The 18,379-nt window shown below is 46.4% G+C and overlaps 1 long non-coding RNA gene across 2 annotated transcripts in view; it reads right to left on the reverse strand.

Annotated features, from left to right (window-relative positions):
* Positions 1-18,379, reverse strand: part of LOC115866226 (uncharacterized) — a 197,518-nt gene that overhangs the window by 122,989 nt on the left and 56,150 nt on the right. For both annotated transcript variants that reach the window (XR_009565920.1, XR_009565917.1), the window contains exon 3: positions 11,698-11,934. This is a non-coding gene — a long non-coding RNA (uncharacterized lncRNA). The remainder of the gene's footprint in view (positions 1-11,697; positions 11,935-18,379) is intronic.

An 18,379-nucleotide genomic window follows, 5' to 3' on the forward strand; every position in this document is an offset into this window, starting at 1 on the left:
AATCAGACTCGTCCGAAGATTTAATAGGTATAAGTCTTTCTGATGCTCTAAGCACGTCAAGGGGACACCATATTACAATGAATATAAAACAGATCAGTGCACTTACACCCAAGCTAGTTTACTAAAGGTTTAACTCTATGGATTTAAATTTGCTTTTCTATTTTTATTCTTACTTGTATTCTAATTTCTTTCTGGAGTACAATTTTCACTCATCTTAAAAAGAAAAAGCTAGGGTCACCTTCTCAGACTAGCCGTGATTGCAGATGTGAGTTTTGAGAACAAAGACAAGATTTAGGCAGCTTCCAAGGAAATTGCAGCAAAGTCACTTACCCAGGTCCCTTGCTATAGCCGTGCTTGGTCCATTACTTCAGAAATTCTCCTGATCATTGGTTTTGGAAATTTTGGTGTGTTTTCATTTTTATGACCTTCATATTTTATCATCAATATCAAAATGGTGCTTATCCGGTATGTCTTGTCTGTATTGCATCTGGTACAAGTTCAGTTTTTTGGCTCTTGTTCTAAGTAAGATTCGGTCTTACTTAGATCTAAAGCCTTTGGTTGATCTGGGTCCCTGAAACGTTGTAACACTTCTTTCTCATCAACCATTAAAATCCATAATATTGACATGGAGACACCAGCAGAAACCCCTTAGCCATTCTTCATCTTCCTTTGTGTACAGGAGGCTGGGAAGGCACAGTTCTGATGGCATTTTCCTCACCTTTAGGGTCCAAGATCCCCTCACCTCCTCTGTCTGCCTTCATGTGTAGACGATTAAATATGCACAACATGGCAACGAGTGAGCAGAATGTGCCTCAAAGAAATCGAGGAGCCCAAAACAGTGGCTTCCTTTGGACAGAGTTCGCTTTAAGCTTGACTTTGAGTTCACTGCTTAACGCTGAGCACTACCTGCTGACTACTGAGAAGCTTTGTGACCACCTGTCTCATCATATCAGCGTGGCAGTTCTCTAAGAGTGGTCCCTGGGAGGTTGGGAGAAATTCAAATTCTCCGGCTCTGTCCCAGACCAACTGAACAAGAAACTCTGAGAGCACGGCCCCATATCTGTGTTCTCACAAGTCCGCTTGCGTCCTGGGTGATCAATGCCCACGCACGTTTGATGACTACTGTAGCGTCACCAGCGAGTGCTTTACTCAGTCTTCCATTTCCTTGCACCTGCTATAGTGAGATGTGCCCCGAATGTTAAGACTGCTAACCTGTGAGGATGGAATCAGCAGGAATGATCGCTTCCTGGAACAGTTTTGTCCTGCTCGGAAATAACCAACTCTGAGAAGTGTTCCGTAGATGTAGTAAGATGAAGACAGAGACACGCTCAATCAGGTCAGAGGGCTGGGAGGCAGCTGAGAAAACAACCATCAAAACTTAAATCAAGGAGAGGGAGTCTTAAAACGGGGAGATTGTGTAGAGATAGGGAAAGCGGGATGAGAAACAAGAGAACATACTGGTCTCTGCCCATCCCCCAGATCCCGACACAGAGCTCCTAAATCCCTTGGCACTTCCTGGGTGGCAGGAGCATCACTTGTTCTAAGGAGGCCAATCCTGGTGGCTCCCAGACGGCTGCAGGGTGGGGCTGCTCTCCAGAAAGGCCCAACCATGATGAGATGCTTGAACTTTCAGTCCCATCCCCCAGGCTCCAGGGAGGGGAGGGGCTGGAGACGGATGGATCATATCCTACGTCTACTTAAACATAACTCCAGACATTTGTGTCCATCAGTGTGGAGGACCAGAAGCCCTAAATGACTCAGCCCCCTTTCAAAAAAAGAAAAATAAAGGAAGTCTGGATAAATATGAACCAAAAGAAAGTAACAATTTTATGAACCAGCATTTGGCAATAAAGTGAGAAAAGTCTGTCTCACTTTGACGCCCGGAACCATGAGTTTCCAGTTTCAAAGTGAAACACTGGAAAGGAAGCAAGACCCAAACCAGCCTTCACCCTGAGTCTATGCACTGAACTCTGTGACCTTCCATTTCCACTGGAGAGCTCCATGGTGGCAGGAAAAACAGGAAGTGAAGGCTTCAGCCCACCCAAGGCAGGAAAACACTACATACAGGTGGGGTCCAGAATGTCCACAGCCTCAGAATCCGGGTCAGTGGGAACAGGCCCAGTTCGGAGACGGGGAGTGAGGAGCGAGCCTGTCTGGGGAACCCATGACCGCATTCCCGCTGACAGGGGCTTGCAGACGACACACACTACGTCTGTGGTTTGGAAAAACACAGACAATTTAACTCACACTCATCCCAAGTCGGTCATACTCCCAGGCAACCGACAGCAGAAATCTCTTATATCCTCAAAAGAGGCCCAATCTCAATCCCTCTCACAGAATTCCAACAGATAGTTTCAGGAGCATAAACAGGAAGAAAACAGGATGCCATGAGTAAGCAGCAGCAGAACACGCAAACCCACATCCACACACACTCACACACGCGGCTACGCACATGCGCACACACACACACGCACTCACACTCACACTCACACACCCGCACGCACTGTGGATTGGGTTTTTCTGAAAGCAGCCGCCAGGCCAGAACTTGGAATACAGATGTTTTTAGGATCAGTAACTGTGAAGGGGATGGAAAAAAAGCATGATTGAGCAGAAGGAAAGTTGAACTCAGTGTAGCTCCGACACAACCCTGTCAACCCAGCAGAAAGCACCAGTGAGAATACTGTCCATCAGAGTCATCCTGCACCAGGCTTGACACCCTCACGCAGCTTCCAGATCCAGGCTGCTGTGGGCAGGGCATGGCACAGGCGAGGCAGCACTTTGCAGATGGAGGCTGCCTGCTGATCTCGTGCCTCCACACAGCTGGGCATCAACTCTTCCCTTGAAGAAGAATATGGTGGCATATCTCTGTGTCGTAGAGATAGATAGGTAGGTAGATAGATAGATAATAGGTGGATAGATAGATAGATAGGTACAGAGACATATACCCACCCAGAATAGCCCAGGTAAAGATTTTAAACATACAAATTATCAAAAAATAAAAAATAAGTATTTTAATCTTTTAATAACTTTTTTAATCTTTTAGAGCTTTTAAAATGACCAAGCATGTTTATAAACAGAATCAAATTTAAAGTAGAACTTTTAGAAATGAAACTTGTAATAATAATTAAGTTTCAAAAGTCATTAGACAAGTTAAACAGCAGATTAAGCACAACCAAACAAAAAACTATGAAACCAGAAGGTAGATATGAAGAAAGTATTCAAAATGCAACCCAGAGACACAAAGAGATGTAAGAGAGAATGAAAAGTTGTAATTTATGTTTAATTAGAGTTTAGTAGGAGATAAGGGATATAAATGGGGAAGAAGCAATATTCAAAAGAGACCTAAACATTTCTCCAAGGAAGACACACAGATGGCCAAGAGGCACCTGAGAAGATGCTCAACATCACTGATCATTAGAGAAATGCAAATCAAAACCACAATGAGGTATCACCTCACACCAGTCAGAACGGCCATCATCAAAAAAACCTACAAACGATAAATGCTGGAGAGGGTGTGGACAAAAGGGAACCCTCTTGCACTGTTGGTGGGAATGTAAACTGATACAGCCACTATGGAGAAGAGTATGGAAGTTCCTTAAAAAACTAAAAATAGAACCACCATATGACCCAGCAATCCCACTACTGGGCATAGACCCTGAGAAAACCGTAATTCAAAAGGACACATGTACCCCAATGGTCATTGCAGCACTATTTACAACAGCCAGGACATGGAAACAACCTAAGTGTCCAACACCAGATGAATGGATAAAGAAGATGTGGTACATATACACAATGGGATATTACTCGGCCATAAAAAAGGAACGAAATAGTGCCATTTGCAGAGACGTGGATGGACCTAGAGACTGTCATACAGAGTGAAGACAGAAAGAGAAAAACAAATATCGTATATTAACGCATATATGTGGAATCTAGAAAAATAGTACAGATGAACATATTTCCAGGGCAGGAATAGAGACGCAGACATAGAGAACAGATGTGTGGACACGGGGTGGGAAGGGGAGGGTGGGATGAATTGGGAGATTAGGTTTGACATAAATACATTACCATGTATAAAATAGATAGCTAGTGGGAACCTGCTATACAGCACAGGGAGCTCAGCTTGGTGCTCTGTGACGACCTAGATGGGTGGGCTAGGGAGGGTGAGAGGGAGGTCCAAGAGCGAGGGGTTATATGTATTCATACAGCTGATTCACTTCGCTGTACAGCAGAAACTAATGCAACATTGTAAAGCAATTATAGTCCAATTAAAAAAAAAAAAGAGAGAGAATGAATGAGAAATTTCCAGACTTGCTGAAAGACTCAAACCCTCAGATTAAGGAAGCCCAGTCAATTCCCTGCAGGATAAATAAGGAAATCCCAAAGTAGATACATCATAACAAAACTGAAGAACATCAAAAACAAAGATTTTAAATACGAGTCAGAAACCTTCAAAAGGAAGGAATTATATTGAAGGCTGACTTCTTACCAGCAATGATGAAAGCCACAAAAGAGTGGACTTTTTTTTTTCAATATACTGAAAGGAAATTATGATCCTCCTGAAATTCTATACCTAGTCAAATTAATTTTCCAAGAATGAAGAGAAAATAATTTACCTTTAGAAGAACAAAACCTGACAGAGTTCAGCTCAACAGGCCCTTACAAGCAGAAATTCTAAAGAATACAAAAAGTACTAGAAATTAAAAGAAAAAACACTTGATAACCTTAAATTTTGAAATTTATTTTTGTTAAAAGACATCTTTAAAAGAGAAAACAAGGCAAATAATGGAAGAAGATACTAGCAATACATGTAACTCACAAACTTTGGTATCCATCATATGTAAAGTGTTCCTACTAATAATTAATAAGAATAAGACAGCCCAATAGAAAAATGGGCTACCAACTTGAACAGGCATTGCACACAACAGAAAATTTAAATGGGCAATAAACATTTTAAATGCCCAAATTTATTAGTAACCTAGGAAATGCAAACTAAAATCACAACGAGATGCCACTATACCAGGTTGTCAAAAATCTTGAAGCTTGATAATACCAAGTGTTGGCTTGGATATGAGGCAACTAGGACTTTCCTACACTGCTGATGGGACAGCAAACCAAGAGCAGGACGTTGTGGAAGATAAAAGCAGAGGGAGGTTTGAGACGACCTTTCTAAAAAACTTTAGCTGAGACTGAAGAATGGGGAGTTGGTCAGACCAAGTGACTCCAGGCAGAGAGAACACTTTGTACAAAGATCTGAATCGGAAAAGGACTTGGTGTGTTTGAGGACCTGAAGGACACGCAGCATGGCCAAGGCAGGAGCAAGGGGCACAGGACCAGAGCAGCACGGGATTAAGGCTGAAGGGGCAGCAGGAGACCCATGTCCCTTCAGGCCACCCTAAGGATTCTGATTATTATCCTGAGCCATCGGAGGTCATCGAAGGCTTTAAGCAAAGGAATAATGTTCTCAGATTTGCATTTTTTCAGGGATCTCTCTCTCTCAATACTAGGAAATGGGTTGAGTGTATGTGTGGGTACGAGTGGATACAGGAAAACCACTTGGCCTTTTGCAATAATGCAGGCAATCAATAGTGATGACAGGGGCTGGGGGGAGGTAATCAGATTGTGAATATTTAGGAAGTGAAATTAGCAGGCCTTGGTGATGGCTTGGATGTGGTGGTGAGGAAGGAGGGAGACGTAAAGGGTGACTTGTGATGTCTGGGGTCTGACTTGCATGTGGTGCTGTGCACGCACTCAGAGAGGAAACCCTGGCAGAAAGCCAGCTGGCTGTGGGGCAGAGAGGTCATTAGTCCAGTTCTGCACATGCTGTTTTGAGATGCTCGTCTTGCCTCGAGGTAAAGATGTAAAGGGTGCATCTGACACATAAATCTGGACCCAGTGGTGTCCTGGAGCGGGCTCACACGTGCTCTGCGTCTCTTACCAACTCTGCAATCACTGATACTGTGTCAGTACCTTGATCTTGGCCGTGGTGAGAATACTTACACCATGGAAATTGGCAAATGCTACGATTCCGGGTTTTTCCCCTCTGGAGAATCGGCTGTTAACCATTTACCTGCACCCACTCTTTGCACCAGAGCAGAAGCCTGGTCTGAAATATAAAACTCTCAGGGAGGCCTCGGGGGCTCTCAGCTGGGCTTCATTAGCAGCAGCTCATTTTCCGCACGGAGCCCAGAGTCCAAGCAGGGAATGTGCTCCCGCCATCCCCGTAAAACTGCCTGCTGTTGACACACGAATGGCTTCCAGACAATTTGGACAGGTTGGGGATAGTTTTATAAGAAAAGGAGTGAAAAAGAAATATTTGTCCATGAAACCCAACTCCCCTCCTGGCTTTGGCCTGGTAGTGTGGCAAGGCACGTGGAAACAGTGTTATGGGTTTGCGTGCACGTTCCCCTTACCACTTTGGGGACCATCTGGGCCTGCTTCCTTAGGAGCCTCTGTGGCCTGATGCCAGCCCTATGGACACCAGCACCAGGCCTCGTGCACACCCAGCCCACCCGATCGCCCACCCAGGCCTAAGAGCCCGGCCAGCAGCCCGTCTCCAACCACACAGCCTGCCCGCCAGCCAGCGGCACGGGGAAACACGGTGGCCGAGGCTCTGCCTCCTGGGGCGAGACGTGTGGCTCAGAGAAAGGCTCCCAGGGCTGCAGGGCAGCTGTCGGACATGGCTGGGATGGCAGCCCTGCCTGCGGGAAGTCGCAGGGCACCTCCAGAGATGCAGCCCTAAGACGTGACCGTAGCCGGCACCTGCCTCCAGGCTGGGACTCGCCGGCTTCCCCAGCATGGTCACATGCAGTCTCTCATCTCTGTTTTCTACGACAGCTCTGTGGAGTTGAAAGCACAGGGTCACTGTCTTCCTCTGTTTTACTAATGAGGTAACTAAGGTTCAGAAAGTGTGGCTTTTCAGCTCCTTCAAATTAACGTGGACCACCCGACGATGCGTGCTAAGCCTGGGTACAACCCACTCCAAGCGTCTGCCATTTCTCTGGACCCGGCATCTTGTGCTTGGCATCCCTGGCTTCCTGACCTCCCTGTCTTCCCCTGATTTGAATTCCAGGTAATGGAATGCATTTGTACTTATAATGGAATACATAATTCTACATATAACTGTGTCTACTAGTAACAGTATATAGTTTGCCTTCTGAAGCATCTCAACAGACTGCTTTCTATGAGGTCCCAAGAATTCCAAGCTGTGGTCATCATATAGGTGTTAACATGTACACATAAAAAATGGTTTTAACAATAAACTTTCTTCTAAGTATAAAAGTAATGCATGCGTTCATACTATAAAATTTAGAAAATTAGGGAAATCATCCATAAGTAACATTCAAAAGGAAAGTATTAAGATAAATATCAGGATAAATATACAGTCCACCAAGATGGTGACTATCTTAAAAGTACACTCATCTGAGTATGTGAACAACGGCATTTACAATATAATGAATATTCACGTGTGTGTGTCTCACCTGTGCGCATTTTCCATGTCTCATCCTACAGTCTCCTCTCAAATACCCGAGATGGGCTGTGAGACACACACTGAGTCCGATGGTCTAGGAGGTCCCCAGGGGTGCTCACCTGCTGCTGTTCACCGGCATGGTCCCTGCCACACGGAGCAGGATATTCCAGAAGTGACAGGTCGTGATTCCAAAGGCTGGATAATAAAAACACCACGGCTTCCTCCTTGCTCTCTGGGATCACTCCCTCCGAGGCAATCAGCCACCACGTTGTGAGGACCTTGTGGAGAGGGACTGAGGTTCCCTGACAACAGCCGTGGGAGGTGCCACCGGAGGCAGACCCTCCACCCCCTGCCCAGCATCCAGAGGCTGCCGGCCCAGCGACACCTGGACCCCAACCTCACGAGAGACCCTGCGCCAGAACCGCCTGCTGTGATGCTCCTGAGTTTCTGATTTGCGGAAACTGTGGATTAATAACCCTTTATTGTTGGTTTAAGCTGGCAAGTTTGCAGCAGTAGATAACTAATACACTGGATTTAAACCAGGCAACCTAATGAAATCCGGACTCGGTCACTTCCTAGGTAAGTGGCCTTGGGAAACTCACTTCATCTCTTGTTTACAAATTCTCTGAAACTGAGGGAACATTCCCCTCAAAGCACTGTTTTAGAGAGTAGATGCAGCCACACAGCACAGAGGCCTTGGCACAAGGCGACATTCTCGGGGTGACTAATTCACACCGGTTTACCCAGAGCTCCCTCGGTTTAGCCGACAGTCTGGCACCAAGACACCTCGCCCCAAGCTGACGGAGACAGTTGGTCACTCTAGCATTCATTGAAAATTGGTTGAGGGTGAAAGGCGTCCATGGTATACAGTTAAGCAAGGAAGTCGAGAAGCTGCAGGTAGACTAGCCCACACTCTACTTAGCCACACACAGAGATTCCAGATGTAGGATTTCATCACCGTATCTGTGAGAACTGGGTTCCAGGCTGCTTGTCTTAGAAGTTCTGCAGTGACCCCAGCGATGCCTGGTCTGCTGGGAACTCTGCTGCCTCCACCACTCTGGTCTCAGGGGAGAGTCTGGGCCTGCCCTGGACCGTTCTTTCTGAAGGATGGGATGGGGCCTGCTCCACACACCATCAACAAGACTATCTAGAACATCGCACTTCCTCACACACTGCTGAAGCTGGAGGGCACGGAGAAAAATGCAACCTTACAGATGCTACAAATGGCTGCTCCAGAACCCAACTCAGAGCTGACCTCAGAGGCCCTCACCAGGCAGGGTCCCTGGCCAGCCCTGAGTCGGCCTCCGCCAAGGTCCCAAGCACCACCCTGGAGGGCCCACCTACCTCTGCCCTGCCTGGAGTTATCACCTGCAGACCTCCTTGTACTAGACATGAATAAATGCCTTTCATTCCCCTTGGCTCCATTTTCCAAAGAGCGACATCTGGGAAGCAGAGTAAAATGCTCCTTCCCCCGGGAGCACAGTTTGCCTCAGCGAAGGAGCCCAGGAAGGGAGAAGCAGGCAAAGACGGGAGGGCCCACCGCTGGCCAGGACGCTGAGGCGGGTGCAGACTGACAGCACCTTGCCGTCAGGGGGAGCCCGTCCCCAGGCAGGCCAGGTCTGCTGGTAACTCTTGAAGAACAACCTGCTTTCTGTCCACAGTGATCATTTCAGAAGTCAAGAATAAAGGTAAGGAGTCCTGAATGAGTTTTCTTTCTTTTCAAAACAAAATGACACAGACCTGGGCTGGACCATTTGACAAACTCCAGTGCTTCGTGGATTCCCTGTAATTGGGAGTTTCTGTCTTCAACTACCGAATTACCCACAGCAGATGCACCAGGGGAACCGGGTAGGCTGGGTAACACACAGGAGTGATTAGCAGACAGACCCTGATGCAGTTGGTCCTGCGGATGGAGGTAGGAAGCTCGGGGCCCAGACGTGAGTGAGCACGTGTGTGCGACAAAGGCTGGGCTTCCTGCCAGTGGCACCTACTTCACGCATCACATGTCTCATTGGAGAGAAGAAGAATGTCTTCCAGAAATCCAGGCACCCCGACACCTGGTTTAGTGCTCTTTCCAGCAGCCTGAATAAAGTGACTTGCTGCTTTCAAAATCAGGTCAAAGTAAATCAAGGGGAAGGAAGTTTTGACAAACAGGCTTCATTCCATCTGGTAAACAAGAGAGAAAGGAAAAAATTCCAGGCCAAGCCTTGTAGAGAGAAGCAGTAGTGAGTGCGCAGCCTGCAGGACACAGGGCGAGTGAAAACACCGAAATTCCGGCGCCAAGACAGCTTGTCTGCTAGGATGCTACACCGGGCGGGGGAGCGACAGCACCTCCCAAGCTTGGTTTCCTAGGGATTTGCTGTCGTGGGGCGGATATTTAGAAGCGAAGCATCATGCCATCCGCGGTTCCCCAGGACAGCAGGAAGCATCCAGGCCCCTAAAGAGTCAAGACGGACCTGCGCCAGCTGCCCCGGGTGACGGATGGGAAGGGAGCCCACGCTGACTGAACGTCCTCGAACTTCCACATGTATTCATTATGTCAACCTTGCAACAGAGGACAGTGTTAAGCACCCCAACTTTATGAATCACATCGAGTGACTTGAGGGCACGCGCTTAAGAAGCGGCAGCTCCCAGGGCGAGCTGCTGCCATTGTTCTAGAGTGAACGGCCACCTCCAGGCTGTGACCACGGCATTGACCATCTGAGACCATCTCCCACACCAGGGGCAGAGGTACTGTTTTCTAGCTCAGTGCAGGTTTCCCTGGACCCACAGCCAATCGTAGCTGGCCACTCATCAGAGCTTCTCAGCAAGCATGAGCCTCGAGGCTCAGCAGTTTCACTTCTGCAATCCTGCCTTCCAACACTGGGACTTAGGATACTTTCCACAAGATGGAGGGCGTATCAAGGTAACCGCATAAAATTCACACTCATTTATGCTTGTTTTTTTTTTTTTCAAACTTGAAAATTCAAATTCCCCATCTGCTCACAGATCCTTGTCTGGCATTAACCAGACGCAGTGATACCCTTACATTATAGAGTGGGTGCAGAGTCAAGGAAGTGAATTGAATTTACAGCAGTTACCCTTTTTTGCCAAGAAACTCATCCAACTGGGGTTGGAAAACCAACCCTCAAATGTTGGGTATTAATTGGACCCTTGGCCAAGGCAATCGCTCTATCAGCCAATTAAGGCCCATGGAGCAAGAGAGAACTGTCATCCAAAGCCAACACACACAGCTCACGCCTGGTCACACGCCATTTCCTCCCGCCACCCCTTCATCTCCAGCGACTGGAGTTTCCCTTCTTCAGTCTGCTGGCAAAATCAGGGGGCTTTGAAAGCTCTCCAGGACCCAGCTACCCATGAGTATTAAAAAAAAAAGCCACAACTAGTTATTGAAACTTGTGGAAAGTTTGTGAATTTTCAATGCGGGTACAGGAGGAGTTTGTGTTCTTCTGGAAAGAGACGATGACAAGCAGGGAACCAAGAGGAGTGGGAATTCTGGGGGCCGGTGGGCGGGTCGAATCAGCATGGAAGACAGTTTCCCACCATCTTTCTTTCCAATGTGGAAAGGAATCCGTACTCAGGACCTGCACTCTATCGTGAGTATTTCTAGCTCAATAGGTACTAGTAACAAACGTGTTGCCCATCTCTTATTAGTAAGACACACCAACCAGAAGCTTCCGCATCACTGGACTTCAACTGGAATCCAGACCGTGTCACTTTCTAGTCAAGAAACCCTGGGCGGGAACTTAAAACTCTCAAATGTCCATGCTGTCGACCTCGGTTGCCAAATGGTTTAAGTGAAAACGGCTTCACACACTTAACACACAGTACATCTCAGTAACTTAACCACTGGCACTACTGCTCCCCGATGACCATTTCCCCCAATCTTCCCTAAATCAGTAGGCGATTCCCCTCCACAAAAACAAGTATGAGATTGGATGTGAATTCAAGCCCCAAATCTGGATGACTGTTTGCTAATAGAGGCTGTGGCGTTCCTATGCGCAAGTATATACATGCAGTCCCGGTTAAGCCCTGGGAGACTTTCTGGTGGACTGCGGAGTGTCGGTACGCAGCCCCATGTGTAAGAAGCAGCAAGACTCTTTTCATATCTGACCAGAGGCGCAGAGAACCGAGGCAACTGCAATACAATTTCGGCCAAAGAGGGCAGGTTCACTTGAAAGATTCCAATCAGTAAGGGACAAGTAAAGGCTTTTTATGGATGGAATTACCTGGAAAGTTACTTCAGGCTCCCACAGCATCAGCATCCCGGGACGTGGCTCCCTCCAGCGCACAATCCGTGTGGTCGCGCACAGATGCAGTAATAACGGGTTACGATGGGCTGAGCTGGGGAGAAGGTAGGGGACATTCCCCGGTTGACAGTCATCGGCTCATGGGTCTCGATGGCAAAAGAAGTTGTCACTTGACTGAGTGGTGGCTCCGTGGGGCAGTGTCAGCAAGATCTACAGCTGGAAGAAAGCCAACATGATGGTCAAAAGCACAGAAACATTATATTTTGACCTTTCTGGCGTTACTGCTGGCAGTTATCCAAGATTTGGGACAGTCGGTTTTTTCCATGAAAAATTTAGTGGCTACCACAATAATTCATGGAGTATCCTTAGAATTCTTCGCTTCCAAGCCAAACACGAAGAGTGTTATGAAAAAAATCACCCAGTGCATTCACCTGCGCTCGACTTCCCCATCCTTCGTTAAACCTTGTCATCTTCACATTTCTTGACATGCTTCCCTTTCCCACATCTGCCCTGACTGTTAAAGCAATACTGATGGCCCATCCACCATGTATTTTTATTGAGTTTCCTCAATATAAGTGAAATAAGTGGACAGGAGGGGACTGGGTTAGGACTGCACATCGGGAAAATGCCTGTGTACTCTAAGTGTTCAGGGCTTAGTGACAAAGCAATCCATCCACCGTGAGGGTCAAGTCATGTGCCAAAGACTCTGAAGATTTTAACAGAGAAGATGGAAAATTCTCTTCCAGGCAAAGAGACCCATCAAAACAGACTCTGCAGACTATAAAATGAGCCACAGGGGATTCATAGATGAGCCAAAGGCGTGTCCTGGGCGGATGGCGCCCCGCCTTCCCCACCTTGTGCAGCCTCTCCCACGGCACCAGACCATGGTCTTTCCAATCCCTGCCTTGCCCCAGGGGGCATGTTTCTCCACCCACTATTAGACACAGTCTGTGCGGCATCCAAGGCCTAATTCCCAGATACCGAGGGCAGGAGGGACCGGCTCTTCCTCCAGAGGACACTGGTTCTAGGGGCCTGAAACTTACAACTTAACCTTTAAAAACTGCAATTTTAAAATATGTTGCATTTGTAAATTGGAAACTCATGAATTCTTTCAACCGCAGAGAAATGACGACATTAATAAAAGCCCTAATGAAATAATAAAAAGCAGGGCGCTGTTCAGGGGCCTCACTGCCATCTCAACACCCACGGATGAGGCAGGTGAAAGCCAAGATGAGTGAGAGGGCCGATTGTTGACCCCCGTCCTGAGCACCGGAAAGTCAGGCTAGAGCTCTCATCTCCCTCCTGCTAAGAGCACGGGCCTGGGTCCCAGGTGCCAGGAGGGTGAGGGAGGGCAAGGGCTGACTACCGTCTCCACGGCCCCAGTGACCCAGAGCTTTCTGTCTGTTCCACCACAGGATCCCATCCACATGCCATAGAATAGGTACTTCTCTGCACGCTTTACAAATGAGGATTCCAAGACACAGAGACTCGGAGTAACTCGCCCGTTACACAGTTAACATGTTGCAGGACTTGTGATCAGAATCAGAGCCACGACTGTTGGGCACGCAGTATTTGGCACAGATTTAAAACCCATCTTAACCACTGTATCAGCACATCTCAAACCTGACCATGCATTCCAGCCACCCAGGGAATCTTGTCAAAATGCAGATTCGGATTTTATCGGTCCGGTGGGGCCTGTGACTCTGCATTTCTGACCGGCTCCCAGGTAGTGTGGGTGCTGCAGGTCTTTGAGGAGTGACGTGCTACATAATGCTCCCTCCTCTACATCTAAAGGGGGCGCCCACAAGTGGGAGAGGGAGGGGTGCCGAGGGGGCAGAAGCAGGAAGGGAGCAAGCTTTCCTTCCACAAAATGTCCCGTCCCCTAATGTGCATGTGACAGTTAAGAAACTCTAAAGTCCAAAACTTTCTTCCATGAACTCTCTTAACTTGGAATCGAATTCAGGCCCCGTGTGTCCATCTCACATACGCGATGTCTTTTCCGGAACACCTGGGCCTCAGCAGATCGGCCCAGTTTTGCATCGTAAGAAATCAGCCTTCAGGAGGAAGACTCTCCCCCAGGATGAAACCTCAGGACAGGGTAACGGTCACAGGTGAATGAGTCCTGCCACACACTCTGTGGGGAAGCGCAAGCTGCTTCCCCCCAGGGACACCCCAAAGTCAGCGAGGTCATCCAGGACTGGCCTCTGCCTGGGAGTGGTATCTACTGCTCAGTGACACTTCCTTCTTTGTGGAGTTTTTGGGGACACTTCACGGAAGCTGTGCTTTATTTTCACTGAGAGCATCAGGGGTGACCCTCGAGAGTGAGGTCAGGACACGGAGGGACACTTCAAAGACATGTGCAGGCCTCTGAGACTTCGGCCCAGCATGCACGACAGGAAGGAACTCGGGGGCTGGGCCTGGGCCTGAGCGGGGCAAGCGTCGCCCCCGCTGGCTTCTTGTGTCGCCCTTGGTTCCTGCTCACTCGGGGGCATCCTCCGTCTCCCCCACACGCGTAGCCTCTCACAGTGCTGGAGGCCAGCAGTCTGAGGTCACGGTTTCAGCGGGACCGCGCCCCTGCAGAGGCCCTCAGGGAGAGCCCGTCCTCCGCCTCCTCCAGCTTCCCGTGGCTCCAGTGCACCTTTGCTTCGGCTGCATCGCTGCAGCCTCTGCCTCTGTGGTCCCACGGCCTCTCCTCTCCTCCCTGGGTCTCCCTCCTGTATGTCTCCTATGAGGACACCTGTCATTTGAGTTCGGGCCACCCAGATAATCCAAGATGACCTCATCTCCAGATCCTTCAGTTGATCACATCTGCAAAGACCCTTTTTCCAAAAAGGTCACATTCACAGGTTCTGGGAATTAAGACATGGACATATCTTTTGGAGGGGCTGTCATTTCAGCCCCCACTATGTAGATAGATATTATTTAGGGCTTCCATTAATAAGCTCCATTTTATTAAATTCCTCCAGTGTTCAATCTAATTTATTCTCTTCTTCTAGTTTCATAACTATTGCAACTTAAACAACTGTGAGTCCCCAGCATCAGTTTTACCGTGTCATTTTGGGCCACAAGCTCACAAAAGACTACATTTTTAAAAGGATGATTGTCAAACCAGATGCCAGGAGCTCTCCTGAGACACTCTATAATTCAAACCACAGGCTCCCAGGCTCTGTTTTAAGAAGGACAGTCCTGTAATAAAAATACCATATGTACTTCTCCTTGCCCTTCCACAGGCTGAGTTGCACAAAAGCCTGTCACCTGTGAGCAGGCGAGCTTCTGGAACCTGATGGGTGGGTGCAGAGCAAGTACTTGCTTGAAATCTTTCAGCCGAGAAAGAGTCACCATGTCCACAGCCCCAAGACCGGGGTTCCAGGGATGCAGCTGTCGTAGAAGGACTGTCTATGGAGAAAGGTTTTTTAAGAGTAGCCCATTTCTTTAATCTTCCATTCCTCACTGCTGAAAGAACTAAAAAAAACGTAATTTGTTTGGGCCAGTGGAAGAGGAAGACTGGGGTTTATTTCTGCTTCACTTCCAAAATGCAAACAAGCAAAAGAAAACTTTAGATTTTCTCTGCATCCCAGATGGGTCAGGGTGGGAATTTGCCGCATGGCTGTCAATGAAAGTGGACTGAAGTGTGATTGGATGGGTGTAAGGCAGCGTGCCCAGAAGAAAGGGGGAAATGTAAAATGGACTGGAAAAGCTAAAAGAAAGAAAAACAAGTCTTTATCAAGAAAAGATTTAAATACACAGCAGCTGGGTATAATAAATATATTTGTTCATTTTAATTGATCAAACATCTCTCTTAATCTATAACTTTCGTTTTTCATGTCAGTGAAAATTCTCTGACTCAGCGTATAAAATAGCTAATAGAGTTTTTTTATTGCCACAACCTAGCCATATTTCCTTTGATGTGCCAAAATAAAACATAAAGAAACTCTGGTTATTGTTTTTAAAAGACTTAATTCCAGCCGTCATATAACATCTCTCTGGCAACATGAGAGCGACACTCAGCCCAGTTAGGAACACAAACCCTCAGCAGCACTTCTGGTTTCTAGACACCATCTAACGTCTGGCTCACTTCTGTTCCATGTTATCTTTCATTTTATGCAAATACTTTTTTCATTTTTCCAATGTATTCTTGGATATATACAGATATTTACACACCAAATTACATGAAGAATTAAGAAAATGCTCCAAGTGGAAACCACCTTTACGTCTCTGTTTTGTTCTGGGTATTTCAGGCAAAGAAAATTTAATCCATGTAAGTGTTCATATAAGTAGCTCCAACAATCCATATACGTATCTCAACATTTATCTTCCTTTTTTCTTTGTTTCTGTTGGAAGCTTCTTTACTTAAAAAAAAAAAAAATCTTGCAATACAGCATCCCTTTGAATAGAAATTCCATTAATAGGCCAGGATTATGTAGGAAATAAAGTGAACTAGGACCGGTATTATTCACTTATACTTACAGTTTAATACCATATTATTAAATTTTCAGTTCCTATTATTAAAATGACATTTATATCCTGTTCAACTGCCTGGATAAAAAAAAAAAAACAGCTCTTGAGAAGCATGGTGTCCAAATGCAGAATAAACTATAATACTTAGAATTAATTGCTTCTATTACTCAAAAAAATAAAAAGTATAATGTAAATGCTAAAGGTTGCAAAGAACAGCTGGAAAATATTGCCCTCTTGATAGAAGTTACCTTAATTGTGAAATAATTCCCAAGCCAGAATATCATTATTTAAATTTGCTTTTCTGTCCCTTGGGCAATATTTTATTATTCTGTGTCTAACTAATAAAGTTTCCCTCAGTTGTTTATTTGCAGTTATTGCTGTCAGTTGCCAAGCCAATAAAATACATAAACTCTATTATCACAAGAAATATGTGTGTTTTATAGACATTTATAGTAAATTTTCTTTGCATTTTACAGGTTCTGTAACCAATACTGAGTCTCTAAACATCCAAGACAGCTTCTGCCCTGAGGGCAGCATTTCCCAGCTGCTACATTAAACATTAGTCACTACCTATTTTGTAAGATTTTTAAATTAATGCATGTTATGACTCCACATTTAATTAGTACTCCATTCATCCAACTGAGCACCTACTGGGTGCCAGGTGCTGTGTCAGGCCTGGGGGATGAATAAGATCTCACCAGTGACGGAGAGCTCAGTGTTTCCTCACCATATAGACAGTGTAGACCTTGGGAAGGGATAGTGAGGATACACCTTCCAGCTTTTACTTTAATATAATTTAAACAGAGCTTCTTTACCGGGGAATTCACAAGCCAATTGCCAAAACTAAAAGAAAATAATACTGATGATGATGATGATCATAATAATTATAGTAAGAAGAATATTTGAAGAACATGGAGGATAACATAGCAACCTAGAGAACAGAATCAGGGGACAATGGACCGAGTAAACAGGAGGCGGGACCAGCAGGACCAGCATCAGCCTAACTGGTCACCACAGCTGGCATCCTGGGCCAGCTCTCGGTCCCCAGTACTAGTTAGATGCATGTGAGGGATATTTATACATAAATACAGTTGATTCTCCTTATTTGCAGTGCACTGACTTAGTGACACTGACCGGGGCTCCTGGGGACACAGGGTTAGGTTCCCGTGAGCCTCTGGTCACAACTTTCTTGTTAACTGACCAACACAGAGCCATGTCTTACGTGAGCTTCTGTTCAGATACACCTTATTCAGTATCTACTGTTGACTCATCAACGCTGAGCTCATGGCCCACAGCACTGTGACTCAGGCCTGGATGAGCTTCACCCAGCACAGGCATTTTCTCCTTGAGGGGCGTCACAGCCCTCTTGCCTTTAGGAGGACCAGACAGCTTCATCACTCTCTCGGGGGCCACCATAAACACCAAAAAAGGACAAAAGTGCAAAAACTGGGCCCGAAATTGACCCATGAAAGGACACTTCTTTACGGTCTGAGAGGTGAACCAAAGACGTGGAGCGCCAGCCTGGCCTGGACCACGTGCATCAGTCAGCTCCAACTCTTTGCTGCTCTGGGAATGACCACGAAAGCCCTGCTGAGTGCTGATCTGGGGGGTACGAATATACTGAGTAGTGAGTAGTTAGTAAGTAGGTGAATTCACAGATTCTGAGGGCCAGTTTTAGACTTTTTATTGTGAAAATGTTCAAACATACAGAAAAGTAGAGAGACCGTTGTCAACCAAAGACACAACCTAAAAGTTGAGAATTATGTTTTATTCGGGGACATTACTGAGGACTATAGCCCGGGAAACAGCCTCTCAGATCGCCCTGAGGAACTGCTCCAAAGAGGAAAGGGAGGAGCCAGGATACACAGGAGTTTTTACTGGGAAAAAAAACAAAAACAACAACAAAAACACATGTAGTCAAACATCAAAAGATTACTGCTAATCATAAAAAACATGCATTTCAAGTTAATGATTTTAGTGTTTTTCTATCTATGGGAAGATGCAAGAGCCTGGGCTCATTGAAATTATTCCTTAGATACACATCTTAACTATCTATGGCCAGAATCCTGTTTTCCTCCATCCCAAGGTCCCTCAGGGTACACTGTCAGGTCAGCTACAGAGGCTGATGGCTTGATGGTTTCAACAACCTTTGTTTACTGATATGGCAGGAGACATTCTTTGTCTTCCCATTAATGTTTTTATT

Source organism: Globicephala melas, chromosome 11 (assembly GCF_963455315.2).
Source record: "Globicephala melas chromosome 11, mGloMel1.2, whole genome shotgun sequence".
Taxonomy (NCBI): Eukaryota; Metazoa; Chordata; class Mammalia; order Artiodactyla; family Delphinidae; genus Globicephala; species Globicephala melas.